The following is an 18,098-nucleotide window of genomic DNA, read 5'->3' on the forward strand; positions in this document are numbered from 1 at the left end:
AAAGGGCGGCGGGGCGGCTTGCAGCGGGCGACGGTGGCGCGGCGGCTTGCAGCGGCGGGGTCGGCGGCTCGCGGCGGTGGGGTGGGCGGCTCCAAGGGGCGCGGCTTTTAAGGAGGAGGGGGCGGGTTCGGCTTGGGGAAGGGGGCACGCCGCGGGGGAAGCGAGACCGAGCGGGACTCCGGTTCGGGAGGCGCGGGGAGGTGGGCCTGGCGGCTGGGCTTCGGCCCAGTTAGCCCTGGCGTTTTTTTAAATAATTCCGCCGAAACTAAAACAAAATCCTAGAAAATAAAATAAAATTCTAAAAATGCCAAAACAAATTTTCTCCGTCTAAATAAAATATTTAGAACGAGATGAACATTTTCTTGGTCCTAAAATGCAATTTTGAAAATGTGCAATTTTTTTCTAATGCAAATAAAATACAAAGTAGAACAAATATTGATTTTAATATTTTTCCTCCAATATTTCATTTATTTTGGAGAAGTCATATTACCTCCTCTCATATATTTTAATATGAAATATTTTTGGAGAGAAAAATAATTAAAACCAAAATCCTCATTTCAAAATTTGATAAAAATCAAATTTGAAAACCGGGAAAATCCCCAAATCTCTCCGAGGGTCCTTGAGTTGCTTAGAATTTCGAGGATCGCGAGACGAAATGCAATAAAATATGATATGTAAGAACGATTTATGTATAACATTCCAAATTGAAAATTTAGGATGTTACAAATCTACCCCCCTTAAGATGAATCTCGCCCTCGAGATTCGGATTGGCTAGAAAATAGGTGAGGGTGGTCTTTGCGGAGATCATCCTCTCATTCCCATGTGGCTTCGTCCTCCGTATGGTGGCTCGACTGAACTTTGCAAAACTTGATGACCTTACTGCGGGTGACTCGACTAGCAAACTCCAAAATCTCGACTCGCTTCTCCTCATAAGTCAAGTCATTGTCCAACTGAATCGCCTCCAAGGGTACGGTATCTCTTAGCGGTATGTCGGCCATCTCAGCATGGCACTTCTTCAACTGGGAAACGTGAAACACATCGTGAACTCCTGGCAGTCCTTCAGGTAACTCCAACTTGTAGGCAACTTCTCCCATCCGTTCCAAAACGCGATATGGTCCTACAAATCTCGGGGCTAACTTTCCCTTGACTCCAAAAAGTTTCACTCCTCGCAGAGGTGATACTCGCAGGTATGCTCTTTCTCCAATTTCATAGGTTACCTCCTTGTGTTTCGAATCTGCATAACTCTTCTGTCTGGATTGAGCTATCTTCAGTCTATCCCGGATCAGTTTAACCTTCTCCTCAGACTCTTTGATCAAGTCTGGTCCAAACAACTGTCGGTCTCCGACTTCATCCCACATCAATGGTGTTCTGCACCTCCGTCCATACAGGGCTTCGAACGGTGCCATCTTCAAACTGGTTTGGTAACTATTGTTGTATGAGAACTCTGCGTAAGGCAGATTGTCATCCCAACTAGATCCATAATCTAGCGCACATGCTCTCAACATGTCCTCCAGAATCTGATTGACTCTCTCGGTCTGTCCATCCGTCTGCAGGTGAAATGCTATACTGAACTCCAATCTCGTTCCCAAAGTCTGGTGCAGCTGATGCCAAAACTTTGAAGTAAACTGTGTTCCTCTATCCGATATGATGGTCCTCAGAACTCCATGCATACATACGATCCTGGTCATATATATCTTGGCCAACTTTGCACTGGTATAAGTTGTTTTCTCTGGCATAAAGTGTGCCACTTTGGTCAAACGGTCAACTACTACCCATATAGAATCATATCCTGATTTGGTCCTGGGAAATCCGGTGATAAAATCCATGCCAAGTTTATCCCACTTCCATTCGGGTATCGGCATAGGCTGTAACAATCCTGCTGGCTTTTGATGCTCTGCCTTCACTCTCTGACATACATCACATACGGCCACATACTCGGCGATATCCTTCTTCATCCCTGTCCACCAGAAACGTTCCTTTAAATCCAAATACATCTTGGTGTTTCTGAGGTGTATCGAGTATGGTGAGTCATGTGCCTCCTGGAGTATTAACTTCCTGATCTCTGTGTTATTGGGCACATAGACACGGTCCTCAAACCACAGGGTGCCGTGCTCATCCTCACGAAAACCTTTGGCCTTTCCTTCGCTCATTTTCTCCTTTATCTCGGCAATCTCTTTGCCATCCTTCTGAGCTTCCTGAATCTTTCCCAACAATATAGACTGCACCTCCATTGTTGCAACAAAACCTCTAGGAACAATCTCCAATCAAAGTTCCCGGAGATCCTCTGCTAACTCCTTTGGCAATCCCATGCTTATTAGGGTATTAGCATAGGTCTTCCGGCTCAAAGCGTCTGGTACGACATTGGCCTTTTCTGGATGATAATGAAGCTTCATGTCATAATCCTTTATAAGCTCCAACCATCTTCTCTGCCTAAGGTTCAGCTCATTCTGGGTGAAAATGTACTTCAAACTCTTATGATCCGTGTACACATCACAATGGTTTCCAATAAGGTAATGTCTCCAAATCTTCAACGCATGCACTACGGCTGCTAGCTCCAAATCATGCATGGCATAATTTAACTCGTGTGGTTTTAGTTGTCGTGAGGCATACGAAACAACTCTTCCGTCCTGCATAAGCACACTTCCAAGTCCTAAGCGAGAGGCGTCGCAATACACTTGAAAATCTTTATGTATATCTGGCAGTGTCAGCACTAGAGCTGTAGTCAAACGTTTCTTCAGCTCCTGGAAACTTGCCTCGCAATCTTCCGTCCATTTAAACTTGGTATCCTTCTTCAATAATTCTGTCATGGGCTTTGCAGTCTTTGAAAAATTCTCAATGAATCTACGATAGTATCCTGCGAGTCCAAAAAAACTGCGGATCTCGCTAACTGAAGTGGGTGCCAACCATTCAGTGACTGACTGAACCTTGGTGGGATCTACTGCTATACCTTCTCTTGATATAACATGTCCAAGGAATCTGACTTCCTTCAACCAAAACTCGCATTTGCTGAACTTGGCATAATAACTGATGTTCCCTGAGTTTCTCGAGAACTAAACGCAAATGCTCCTTGTGTTCCTCTTCATTCTTCGAATATACCATTATATCATCAATGAACACCACAACAACCGTATCCAAATATTCCATGAACACCTTGTTCATCATGCTCATGAAATAGGCAGGGGCGTTAGTCAGTCCAAATGACATGACCGTATATTTGTATTGTTGGGGAACGTAGTAATTTCAAAATTTTCCTACGCACACGCAAGATCATGTGATGCATAGCAACGAGGGGGAGAGTGTTGTCTACGTACCCATGCAGACCGACTGCGGAAGCATTGACGCAACGTATAGGAAGTAGTCGTACGTCTTCACGATCCAACCGATCAAGTACCGAAACTACGGCACCTCCGAGTTCGAGCACACGTTCAGCTCGATGACGATCCCCGGACTCCGATCCAGCAAAGTGTCGGGGAAGAGATCCATCAACACGACGGCGTGGTGATGATCTTGATGCACTACAGCAGCAGGGCTTCGCCTAAACTCCGCTACAGTATTATCGAGGAATATGGTGGCTGGGGGCACCGCACACGGCTAAGGAATAGATCACGTGGATCAACTTGTGTGTTCTAGGGTGCCTCTACCTCAGTATATAAAGGACTAGAGGGGGGAGGCTGGCCGGCCACAGGAGGCGCGCCAGGAGAGTCCTACTCCCTCTGGGAGTAGGATCCCCCCCCCCAAATCCTAGTTGGAATAGGATTCCTTGAGGGGGGAAAGAGAGAGAGGGGGCCGGCCACCCCTCCTAGTCCTAATAGGACTAGGGGAAGGGGGGAGGCGCACAACCACCTTGGGTTGCCCCTTTCTCCTTTCCACTAAAGCCCACTAAGGCCCATATAGCTCCCGGGGGGGTTCCGGTAACCTCCCGGTACTCCGGTAAAATCCCGATTTCACCCGGAACACTTCCGATATCCAAACATAGGCTTCCAATATATCAATATTTACGTCTCGACCATTTCGAGACTCCTCGTCATGTCCCCGATCTCATCCGGGACTCCGAACTCCTTCGGTACATCAAAACTCATAAACTCATAATATAATTGTCATCGAAACCTTAAGCGTGCGGACCCTACGGGTTCGAGAACAATGTAGACATGACCGAGACACGTCTTCGGTCAATAACCAATAGCAGGACCTGGATGCCCATATTGGATCCTACATATTCTACGAAGATCTTTATCGGTCAGACCGCATAACAACATACGTTGTTCCCTTTGTCATCGGTATGTTACTTGCCCGAGATTCGATCGTCGGTATCCAATACCTAGTTCAATCTCGTTACCGGCAAGTCTCTTTACTCGTTCCGTAATACATCATCTCACAACTAACATATTAGTTGTAATGCTTGCAAGGCTTATGTGATGTGCATTACCGAGAGGGCCCAGAGATACCTCTCCGACAATCGGAGTGACAAATCCTAATCTCGAAATATGCCAACCCAACATCTACCTTTGGAGACACCTATAATGCTCCTTTTTAATCACCCAGTTACGTTGTGACGTTTGGTAGCACCCAAAGTGTTCCTCCGGCAAACGGGAGTTGCATAATCTCATAGTCATAGGAACATGTATAAGTCATGAAGAAAGCAATAGCAACATACTAAACGATCGGGTGCTAAGCTAATGGAATGGGTCATGTCAATCAGATCATTCAACTAATGATGTGATCTCGTTAATCAAATAACAACTCTTTTGTCCATGGTTAGGAAACATAACCATCTTTGATTAACGAGCTAGTCAAGTAGAGGCATACTAGTGAACTCTGTTTGTCTATGTATTCACACATGTATTATGTTTCCGGTTAATACAATTCTAGCATGAATAATAAACATTTATCATGATATAAGGAAATAAATAATAACTTTATTATTGCCTCTAGGGCATATTTCCTTCATGTATAGCCCGTACCGTGTGGTGAAGGCTGTCTTTGGTATATCCTTCTCTCGAATCTTCAACTGATGATATCCTGATCGCAGATCGGTCTTTGAAAACACCTTAGCTCCTTGCAGCTGGTCAAACAGATCATTGATCATCGGCAATGGGTACTTGTTCTTAATCGTTACCTCGTTCAAGGCCCGATAATCAACAACCATTCTTAGGGACTTATCCTTCTTCTCAACCAAAAGCACTGGAGCTCCCCATGGTGATGAACTCCGTTGAATGTAACCTTTCTCCAATAACTCCTTGATCTGTTTCTTAATCTCCTCAAGATCATTCGCGGGCATCCTATAGGGTCTCTTGGATATTGGTCATGTGCCTGGCAGTAGCTCTATCAAAAACTCGATATCTCGATCCGGTGGCATGCCTGGTAACTCCTCTGGGAAAACATCCGGATAATCCTTTATTACAGGCACTTCCTCCTGAACAACTCCCGTGAGGGTATTTACTTGGCTCCTTCTAGGCACATGCCTAGATACATACTTGATCCTTTTTCCCTCTGGGGTGGTGAGACAAATTGACTTACTAACACAGTCAATGCTTCCTCCATACTTTGACATCCAGTCCATTCCTAATATCACATCCAATCCTTGTGACTCCAAGATAATTAGGTCGGACGGAAAAACATGGTTGCCAATGGTTAAGGATATCTGATCACACCATCGACTAGCCATATACTCTGCTCCAGGTGAGCTTACTAACAGAGGGGTCCTAAGGGTTTGGGTCGGTAGTTTAAACTTATCCACGACTTCCCTTGATATGTATGAATGCGATGCACCAGTATCAAAAAGAACAAGAGCGGTAAATGACTTAACCAAAAACTTACCTATAACCGCGTCTGGCTACTCTTCAACCTCCTCCACGTTAATGTGGTTCACTTGTCCTTTGTTGAATGGATTGGGCTTCTTCCCAGCGCTCCCATTTCTGTTTCCATTCTTCCCTTCAGGGCACTCCTTGGCATAGTGTCCAGTATTCCCGCACTTGAAACAAGTAACGTGGCTTAGGTCCCTCTTGGTGGGTGTGGCTGGATTTGGGCGGTTCTGATTGTTACTTGCTCCATTCCCATTCCTAGGGCTAGTATGATTATGGTTACTCCCTCCATTATGGGTGTGGCCTCCATGGTTATGAACAAGTCCTCCCGAGTTCGGGGTTAGGCGAGGCTTCTGCTGAGCTCCTGAGTTATACCTCCCTTGTCCATACTTCCTCTTACGGCTCGCAATCTGCTGTTGCTTCCCTTCAATCATAAGAGCTTTATCTACCAACTCCTGGTAGTTGGTGAATTTTTCCACCATCAACTGCATACTCATCTCATCATTCAGCCCTTCCATAAACTTCTCCTGTTTTGCGGCATCTGTGGCCACATCATCAGGGGCATAGCGAGATAACTTGCTAAACTCATCCGCGTACTGAGCCACAGTACAGTTCCCCTGGCGTAAGTTGTGAAACTCACGCTTCTTCAAGTTCATGGCTCCAATTGAGACATGGGCGGTACGGAAGGCTTGCTGAAACTGGTCCCATGCCACCGTGGCTATGGGGTAGGTGACAGTGTAATTCTCCCACCATGATGCTGCTGGTCCATCCAACTAATGTGCGGCAAAACGCACCTTCTCAGCATCAGTACATCCTGCAGTGGTTAACTCCCTTCCAATCCCGTGGAGCCAATCATCTGCTACTATAGGCTCGGTGCTACTGGAAAACACCGGCGGCTGCAACCTCAGAAAACGGGCTAAGTTGTCAACTGGTGGTGGTGGTGGTGGATTGTTGTTGTTGTTGCCTTGGTTCTGAACTAACAACTGCATCAGGGTATTCTGCTGCTGGATCAACTGAGTGAGCTCCGGTGGGAATGCAAATCTGGGTTCACGTCTCGGAGGCATCTGATGGGTTTAGAGGGGAGAGATTAGAATAGAATTAGGTCTAATGAGAAAGCACTACCCATATGCACATGAGATAAACACAAACATTTCACTCAATCAATCAATCATGTCATACAATCGGTCTAACTATCACAAAAGTGCTCGGACTACTCTATTTACATGGTGGAATACTACTACTGATGTGGTGGTCTACTAGAAATATTCCTCGGTTGCAGACTCCATGATATCTGCTCCAACTTCGTCTTCAAAGTCATCATCGCTCAGGTCAGAGTCAGTGTCGTCGATGATGATGTAGTCTTCCGGGCGAATCTCCTTGGGTTCTTCGTCTTCTTCTACTTGTGTGGGGTCTCCCATGAATATTCCGATTTTCTTAATCAGGTCGTCATTCTTCTCCACTAGTACGACGATTTCCTCCTCATAATCTTCACGTGTAGCCTTGAGTTCTCCCTCCAGTTCCGCAATCCTAGTCATTGCATTCTTTAGATCTATCATGCCTGCGCACATCTAATTCTCCTGGCGTCGAATGTGCTGGTTTAGTTCCTGGATGAAAGCTGCAATTGATCTATCCTTCCTGGTGCTGATCATCTCCCATTGCTCATCTCGGCTCCCATAGATCTTGTAGATAGTGTCTTTAAGCTCCTTGTGATAAACTTCTCCAATGCGTCCCATGGTGATGTGAGCTGCCATACTCCTTCCTAGACTCCAAGTTGGTGCATCGAAGGAAAACTCTATGGGTTTAGTGACTGGCGTGAAGGTCCTTCCTCGAACTTGAACTTGAATCATCCATCGCTCCTCTTCTGGTAAGGTGGCGTTGTAGGTCCCGGTGAAGCTTGGTATTCCTATGTTCAGGTACCTAGTGACTTCCTTCAAGTGTCGTCCAAAAGGTGCTTCTTCATCCGGTTGTGCAAACTTGTTCCCTGCGTCCGCCATCCTAAAGAGTAGAAAATGGAGAGGAGTCAGGAATGAGAAGAGAATAGTGATCTATGGCTTTTAGCTTAGTGGTCGTGTCCTACACTCAGCGTGTGCTCTGATACCATCTTGTAGCAACCCGACGTCAAACGGTCAAGTCTCTGTGCTTCAGTGTCATCGCTAGATTGGTAACGCTGACACACACAATACTTGATGATTTATAACAGAGTAGCAATCACACACTTATTACATCGAATGTCTCCAAAGAGAACTTATTACAATAAATATCGCTTAAGGCCATCTAATATGATAATAGCGGAAGGCTTGGAAGATAAAGTGAGTCCATCAACTCCAACAACATTGCTGAGCTGCACGGCCACGACCTAACAAACCTTACTCCTCGTCTGAAAAGTCTACAACATAATACGTTGCAACCCGAAAACGGGTCAGCACATGGAATATGCTGGCAAAATAACACAGTAGAGCAAGAACAGAATAATGCTATCACTACATGCATATTTGGCTGCTGGAAAGCTCTATGGTTACAGTTTTGCGAAAAGCCAATTTTTCCCTACAACAAAGGAATGGATTTTAATTTAACTATCATGGTAGTTGAAACATCATTGAGAAGGTTCCTCCAACTCAATCCCAATTAAAGTAATTATCAACCCAACAATATTAATTTAGAGTGATGAGATACTTAAGATACCCCAAGTACTAGATACTCAAGATTGTCTATAACCAGGGACATGGCTAACCATGATTAGTTTATACACTCTGCAGAGGTTTGCACACTTTTCCCCACAAGACTCGATCTCCTCCGTTGGTTTTCTCGCACTAAAGGGTGTTTGAGAAATGGATGACCGAGACACATTCTTTCATAAACATTAACTCTCTACTCCGGGCAGACCATACCAAACCTACAATCCCACTACCTGTTGATCCACCTCTTCAAGAGCTTCACGTAACTTACTCAGCTATGCTAGAGCCCATAATAGCTTGTGGCTGCACACGGAAGTTTCTAGCATGAATAATCTCAGTTCCCTTTGAGCCTGGGTGGCAGTCCATAGGAAGATCACACGGGTACTCCGGGATTTCCAAAAATACAGGCAACACTGGGTACTCCAGGTGTCTCAATCCACCCAGATGTGTATTTAAGTTGCCACGTTAAGTTGAACCATTAATTGTAAATCTCACATCTGTCATGGATTTCACTCACCCAAACCTCGTCTACGAGCATAGCATAGCAATATAAGCAACACGTAGAAGTAACTCCCAAGGGTTTGAATGTAACAGGGTAATAGGTTCTACCTCATCAACTACTTCCCAACCCACATGTTAAATGACATCCTAACCATGCAATATTTGAGGATTGGTACTAATGCATAAAACTGGGTGATAAAGGGGTATGATCAAAGTGTTACTTGCCTTGCTGACGATCCGCGTAACCTAGAGACTCCAAATAACTCGCTTCGCTCTCCGGGAATTCTATCGCAAACAAACAATAACTTACATAAGAAATCAAGCAAAGAAACATGGGTAAATCTCAAATAAGAAGATCTAACCAGAAAGTTCAACTTAAGAACTCCGGTTTGCAAAAAGAATCAAACCGAACGGAGCAACGAAACTCAAACGGCGAAAGAAACAAGATCCGTTTACTAATCTGGACCTAGGCAAAATTTTATAGTAGAAACAACTTGTGCAAGTTGGTTAAACGGAAAGAGGGTCTCGAGACGAAGATCTAGTCGCTTGAATCGCCTGATTCCGACTAACGAGCGAAAATATAAACTAGAACGAAAATCGGATCAGAAATCGTGATCAGAAATAATCACGGAATAATCCGATAAAAGAAAACTGATGAACAGGCTAATGAACGAGCGTTCGTCATCTGGAACTAACGAGCGAAAACCGTTCGTTAAAACGAACGAACGTATGGACGAATGTCCGCTAAAAAGAAAAACCAGGAAAAAAATCGGCGAACGGAAAAAAAAGCTAGGTTTTTTTTAACGAAAACCGAACCGGTTTTCTAAAAAAACCGAATGGCGCTATGCCTCCGGCGAGGTCCGGCACGGCGGCGGCGCGGGCAAAGGGCGGTGGGGCGGCTCCAGCGAGGGGCGGCACCGCAGCGGGAAAAGGGCGGTGGGGCGGCTTGCAGCGGGTGACGGTGGCGCGGCGGCTTGCAGCGGCGGGGTCGGCGGCTCGCGATGATGGGGTGGTCGGCTCCAAGGGGCGGCGGGGCGGACTTTTAAGGAGGGGGGTCGGCTTGGGGAAGGGGCATGACGCGGGGGAAGGGGAGTCCGAGCCGGACTCCGGTTCGGGCGGCGCGGTGGCGGTCTCCCGCTAGGAGACGACGGCGCGGGGAGGTGGGCCTGGCGGCTCCCGCTAAAAATGCCAAAACAAATTTTATTTGTCTAAATAAAATATTTATAATGATATGAACATTTTCTTGGGCCTAAAATGCAATTTTGAAAACGTGCAATTTTTTCTAATGCAAACAAAATTGCAAATAAAATACAAAATAGAACAAATATTGATTTTAATTTTTTTTCTCCAATATTTCATTTATTTTGGAGAAGTCATATTATCTCCTCTCATATATTTTAATATAAAATATTTTCGGAGAGAAAAATAATTTAAACCAAAATCCTCATTTCAAAATTTGATAAAAATCAAATTTGAAAACTAGGGAAATCCCCAACTCTCTCCAAGGGTCCTTGAGTTGCTTAGGATTTCGAGGATCGCGAGACGAAATGCAATAAAGTATGATATGCAAGAATGATCTATGTATAACATTCCAAATTGAAAATTTGGGATGTTACAATCAACCATCCTTCATCACCAATTTCATGATGCTCACCGCCGTGCGTGAGTAATTCCATCGTAGGCTTGCTGAACGGTGATGGGTTGGATGGGATCTATCATGTAATCGAGTTAGTTTTGTTAGAGTTTGATCCCTAGTATCCACTATGTTCTGAGATTGATGTTGCTATGACTTTGTTATGCTTAATGCTTGTCACTAGGGCCCGAGTGCCATGATTTTAGATCTAAACCTATTATGTTTTCATCAATATATGAGAGTTCTTGATCCTATCTTGCAAGTCTACAGTCACCTATTATGTGTTATGATCCGTTAACTCCGTAGTGACAATAATCGGGATACTTACCGGTGATGACCGTAGTTTGAGGAGTTCATGTATTCACTATGTGGTAATGCTTTGTTCCAGTACTCTATTAAAAGGAGGCCTTAATATCCCTTAGTTTCCGTAAGGACCCCGCTGCCACAGGAGGGTAGGACAAAAGATGTCATGCAAGTTCTTTTCCATAAGCACGTATGACTATATTCAGAATACATGCCTACATTATATCAATGAACTGGAGCTAGTTCTGTGTCACCCTAGGTTATGACTGTTACATGATGAACCACATCCGACATAATTCTCCATCACTGATCCATTGCCTACGAGCTTTCCATATATTGTTCTTTGCTTATTTACTTTTCCGTTGCTATTGCTATCATCACTACAAAATACCAAAAACATTACTTTTGCTATCATTACCTTTTGCCACCGTTACCACTACTATCATAGTACTTTGCTACTAAACACTTTGCTGCAGATATTAAGTTTCCAGGTGTGGTTGAATTGACAACTCAACTGCTAATACTTGAGAATATTCTTTGGCTCCCCTTGTGTCGAATCAATAAATTTGGGTTGAATACTCTACCCTCGAAAACTGTTGCGACCCCCTATACTTGTGGGTTATCAAGACTATTTGTTGGCGCCGTTGCCGGGGAGCATAGCTCTATTCTTTGAGTCACTTAGGATTTATATCTGCTTATCATTATGAAGAACTTGAGAGATCCAAAAACCAAGATTTATCCCTCAACTACGAGGGGAGGTAAGGAACTGCCATCTAGCTCTGCACTTGATTCACCTTCTGTTATGAGTAAGCTTGCGACACCTAAACCTGCTTCTGTTATTCGTTCTGATATGTCGCATGTTATTGATGATGCCACTTCTGCTATGCATGATGCTTATGATGAAACTACTTCTATGCTTGATACTACTGTGCCACTTAGTGAATTTCTTGATGAACAACTTGCTAGGGCTAGAGAGAATGGAAATATTGAATCTGATAATACTGATGAAGTTGATGATGAAGACTTACCTGTTGTTCCTGAGGGTTATGTTTTTGATAAATAAGCTTCTTTAGCTATTTTAGCTTGCAAAGATAGATACGAACTCAAGAGGTTATTAGCTAAATGGAATCAACAATCTCTAAATGCTAGAATGAAACCTGACCCTGCTTTTGCTAATTCACCTATTTGTGTTACCGAAAAGGATTATGAATTCTCTGTTGATCCTGATATAATTACTTTGGTTAAATCTAATCCTTTTCATGGCTATGAATCTGAAACTATTGTGGCACATCTTACTAAATTAAATGATATAGCTACCCTGTTCACTAATGATGAGAGAACTCGTTACTTTTATATCCTTAAAATATTTCCATCCTCATTAAAGGGTGATGCTAATATATGGTTTAATTCTCTTGATCCTGGTTGTGTGCGTAGTCCCCAGGATATGATCTATTACTTCTCTGCTAAATATTTCCCTGCTGATAAGAAACAAGCTGCTTTAAGGGATATATATAATTTTGTGCAAATTGAAGAAGAGAGTCTCCCACAAGCTTGGGGAGGCTTCTCAAGTTACTTACTGCTTTGCCTGATCATCCTCTTAAGAAAAATGAAATATTTGATATCTTTTATAATGGACTAACCGATGCTTCCAGAGATTACCTGGATAGTTGTATTGGTTCTGTTTTCAAGGAAAGAACACCGGATGAAGCTGAAATTTTATTGAATAATATGCTGACAAATGAAAATAATTGGACACCTCCTGAGCCAGTTCCTGAGCCTATTCCTAAACCAACTCCGAAGAAGAGAGGTATTCTTTTTCTCAGTCCTGAAGATATGCAAGAGGCAAAGAAATCTATGAAAGAAAAAGGTATTAAAGCTGAAGATGTTAAGAATTTACCTCCCATTGAAGAAATACATGGTCTTAATTTACCGCCCGTTGAAGAAACATATGATCTTAATCCATTACCTATTGAAGAAACTCATGGTCTTGATAACCCGGCACGGGTAGTAAAGGTAAATTCTCTCTATAGATATGATAAAGCTAAAATCCCATTTACTAAGTTTGCTAGCCCATGCTTAGATGAGTTTGATAAATTTATGGCTAAGCAAGAAGATTTTAATCCCTATTTTGGTAGATAATTGAAATACAATTCAAATATGCTTGAACACTTGGGTGATTATATGGCTAATGTCAAAGGTGAACTTAAACTTATTAGTAAACATGCTTCTATGGTTACCACTCAAGTAGAACAAGTACTTAAAGCTCAAAATGATTTGCTCAATGAATTGAATAGTAAGAATAATGATAATGCTGTTAGAGTTATGACTAGAGGTGGTAAAATGACTCAGGAACCTTTATATCCGGAAGGCCACCTAAGAGAATTGAGCAAGATTCTCAGAGAAATAATGTAGATGCACCTAGTCCTTCTAAAAGGAAGAAAAAGAAAAATGATAGGACTTTGCATGCTTCTAGTAAACCTATCACTGAAACACCTGAGAATCCAAATGATAATTCTATTTCTGATGCTGAAACACAATCTGGTAATGAACCTGAAACTAGTGATAATGTTAATGATAATGTTCATGATAATGCTCAACCTAGTAATGATAATGATATAGAAATTGAACCTACTGTTGATCTTGATAACCCACAATCAAAGAATCAACGTTATGATAAGAAAGACTTTGTTGCTAGGAAACATGGTAAAGAAAGAGAACCATGGGTTCAGAAACCCATGCCTTTTCATCCCAAACCATCCAAGAAAAAGGATGATGAGGATTTTGAGCGCTTTGCTGAAATGATTAGACCTATCTTTTTGCGTATGCGATTAACTGATATGCTCAAAATGAATCCTTATACTAAGTATATGAAATACATTGTTACTAATAAAAGAAAGATACCAGAAGCTGAAATTTCCACCATGCTTGCTAATTATACTTTTGAGGGTGGAATACCAAAGAAACTTGGAGATCCAGGAGTACCCACTATACCATGCTCCATTAAAAGAAACTAAGTTAAAACTACTTTATGTGATCTTGGAGCCGGTGTTAGTGTTATGCCCCTCTCTTTATATCATAGACTTGATTTGAATAAGTTGACACCTGCTGAAATATCTTTGCAAATGGCCGATAAATCAACTGCTATACCTGTCGGTATTTGTGAGGATGTGCCTGTTGTAGTTGCAAACGTTACTATTTTAACGAACTTTGTTATTCTTGATATTCCCGAGGACGATAGTATGTCTATTATTTTTGGAAGACCTTTCTTGAACACTGCAGGGGCTGTTATTGATTGCACTAAAGGCAATGTCACTTTTCATGTTAATGGTAATGAGCATACGGTACACTTTCCGAGGAAACAAAACCTCAAGTTCATAGTATCAACTCTATTGGAAAAATTCCATCGATTATATTTGGAGGTTTTGAATTTCCTCTTCCTACTGTCAAGAAGAAATATGATATTCTTATTATTAGGGATGTGCATATCCCCGTTGAGGTAACATAGTGTTATTCGAAATTTCTCCGGTTCCATGTTATTCGAAATGAGTTTGTTAACAAGACCTGATCAACCTTGTTAGTGGATTCTTTTTGATGAGCATGAGATGGATGAAACAAGAAGGCACAACCTTCTGTACCCCACTTTTACTTTCTGTTATTTATATTAAATCAAATAAAAATAAGTATTTTTCTGTTTGTTATCTGATTATCCGTGCAATATAAAAATACCCCGAAAATAAAAGTTCTCCAAATGCCCTGAAATTTAAATATGATTTTTTCTAGAATATTTGGCACTAAGAACACAACAGGGGGTCATCCACCTAGCCACAAGGGTGGAGGGCGCGCCCTACCCCCTGGGCGCACCCCCTGCCTCATGGGCCCACGGTGGCCCTCCTCCACTTATCCTTTCACCCACACACTCCTTCTTCCTCCCACAAACACAAATATCCAGCTCAAGCACGAGTTCTAGCTCATTTTGCTGCCATTTTTGATCTCCTTGCTCAAAGTACCTCTCACAAAACTACTTGGGGAGATTGTTCCTTGGTATGTGACCCCTCCATTTGTCCAATTAGTTTTTGTTCTAGTGCTTTATTCATTGCAAATTTGTGCTTCCTAGGTGACCATGTTCTTGAGCTTGTATGTCAAATTTATATGGTTCCAAGTAGTTTTGATGCTTGATATAGGCTCTAGGCACTTGTAGGACTAGTTGCTATCAATATTATTGAGTTTGGTTCACTTTTATTTTGAAGTTACTCAAAAATTTCAGAATTTTTAGAGGAAGAAATATGCTTAGGAAAATGTTCCAAGGTGGTTCTTCAAGGAAGCAAGGACACAGGCTTGCAATGCGTGATGCTGATGAAGAGCCACCAAGAAACGCTCCAGTGCCTCCTTGTGAATGGCCTTCGGAAAACTTTATGGATCAAGCAGGAATTAAGGAAGAATTTAACGCATATTTGCGTAACACTGATCTTGTGAGCTTCGAGGAAGAGAAGTGCAGCCAGTATCACCATCTCACTAGTTCCTTTGTGAGGAGGTTTGAATTTTCATCTTCACGTAATTCTCCATCTGTCCTGTTTGATCTTTATGAAAATTCTTACACTATAGACCTAGAGGATTTTACCACCGCTTGCAAACTTCCACAATGGGGTAGTATCAGAGATCCTCGCAAATCTAAATTTAGAGATTTTCTTGCTAGTATAACTGTGGGGGAATCTAGAGATATAACACAAGCTACCATAGGGAGCATTCATTTTCCTGCTATACATTATTTTGCTTTCTTCATAGGTAGATGTATAAATGGTAAAGATGAAGCATGTCATATGTGTGTTGCTGACCTCAGTATTCTTAGGAGTGCTGTGTTAGGAGACAAATCTTATAATTTGGGAGCCATTATTGCACGTAGGTTGCATCTTAATAGATTTAATGGAGATTTCTTTGGTGGAATTTATGCAACCTGCATTGCTAATTTTCTTGGTATAGCCATATGCGAGGATGATATTGAGTTGCCTCCTGCTTATTTAGATTTTAAAGTTATGGTTCACCACCAGTTTGTCGAGAGGAATGAATCACCTCTCCAGTATCGACTAATCTTTGACAGACGGCGTGCTGTCCGTATTACTCTCCCTGCTCCTACCTTCTTTGATTATCAGGCAAAAAGAAGATATGTTATTACTAGAGAGGAGGCAAATGGGTACGAGAGGAGAGCGGAGGCCGTTCGTCCCACGCTGCATCCCAGTAGACGATAGCCGCTGCATCGTAGTACGATCCTAACTATTATTATGGATATCTGCCAGGCCAGCCGCGGCCATAGACCAACTTAGGCGAAAAGCCTAAGCTTGGGGGAGTACGTATTTCCCACCGACATTACATTCATGTTCACACACTCATTGCTAGATGTCGGTGCTCATACTTTTTCATTGTATCATCCATGCTAGTTTATTTCCCTTTTTATGCTTTCTTCTTGTGTGTTTAATAAACCTTAAGAAAAACCAAAAAATTAGTTGTAGCTTTTAATTAGTTTATTTTCCATGCTTGTAGTAGTAATTAAAAAGAAAACCCAAAAATATTTCATGTTCTTCTTTTTCTTGTTGGGAGCTTTCCCGTGTAAATAGTTTTATATCTTTTCTTTTCTTTGGGGGTCGATAGGAGAAGACCATAATTAAATTGTTGTAGTGGCTCTTATATGCATAATTGATGATCTGACAAAAGAGCCCATATTGCCTTGTCTTCTCCTATTTATTGAATGCTTGCAGATTCCAACTTAGTCCAATGCACTCGCACTATTATTATTATTCACATCGTTCGGTCGTGCAAGTGAAAGGCAATTATGACGATATATGATGGATTGACTGAGATGAGAAAAGCTAGTATGAACTCGACCTCTTTTGTTTTTGTAAATATGATTAGTTCATCGTTCCTGATTCAGACTATTATGAATAAACATGTTTGCAATGACAACTAGAGATCATAGTTTCTTGTGCCATGCTTGATCAGCTGGGAGCTTATAATGGTTTACCTTGCGTGCCAACATGCTATTAAAATGGTTATGATGTGGTATGATAGGGTGGTATCCTCCTCTGAATGATTTAAGTGACTTGACTTGGTGCATGTTCACGCATGTAGTTGAAACAAAATCAACATAGCCTTCACGATATTTATGTTCATGGTGGATTATATCCTACTCATGCTTACATTCGGTGTTGATTAATTTTAATGCATGTTCATGACTGTTGTCGCTCTCTAGCTGGTCGCTTCCCAGTCTTTTGCTAGCCTTCACCTGTACTAAGCGGGAATACTGCTTGTGCATCCAATCCCTTAAACCCCAAAGTTATTCCATATGAGTCCACTATACCTTCCTATATACGGTATCTACCTGTCGTTCCAAGTAAATTTTTATGTGCCAAACTCTAAACCTTCAAATAAATATCATTTTTTGTATGCTCGAATAGCTCATGTATCAACTAGGGCTGTCTGTATCTTCCATGTTAGGCGGGTTATTCTCAAGAGGAGTGGACTCCTCTCCTCACTCACGAGAAAGTGGCTGGTCACCGGGATGCCCAGTCCCATGCTTTATGCAAACTAAATCAAAATAATTGCAAACAAACCCCCCCCCCCCCCGGGACTCTTGTTAGTTGGAGGAACTCGTTGTTTTGAGCAAGCCATGGATTGATGCTTGTTGGTGGAAGGGGGAGTATAAAAACTTTACCATTCTGTTTGGGAACCGCCTATAATGTGTGTAGCATGGAAGATATCGCCATCTCTTGGTTGTTATGTTGACAATGAAAGTATACCTCTCAAAATATTATTCAACTCTATTTCAAAACCAAGCTCTGGCACCTCTACAAATCCCTGCTTCCCTCTGCGAAGGGCCTATCTATTTACTTTTATGTTGAGTCATCATCCTCTTATTAAAAAGCACCAGTTGGAGAGCACCAGTGTCATTTGCATCCATTATTGTTAGTTTACATTGGGTATGACTTGACTGGATCTCTTTTACCATGAATTACAATGTCTACTCAGTCCTTGATCTTTAAAGGTGCTCTGCATTTATGTTTTGCAGTCTCAGAAAGGGCTAGCGAGATACCATCTTGTTATATCATATTATGATTTTTTTGAGAAAGTGTTGTCATCCGAGATTATTATTATTGCTCGCTAGTCGATTATGCCATTGATATGAGTAAACTTGAG

The sequence above is a fragment of the Triticum dicoccoides genome, chromosome 3A (assembly GCF_002162155.2).
Source record: "Triticum dicoccoides isolate Atlit2015 ecotype Zavitan chromosome 3A, WEW_v2.0, whole genome shotgun sequence".
Taxonomy (NCBI): domain Eukaryota; kingdom Viridiplantae; phylum Streptophyta; class Magnoliopsida; order Poales; family Poaceae; genus Triticum; species Triticum dicoccoides.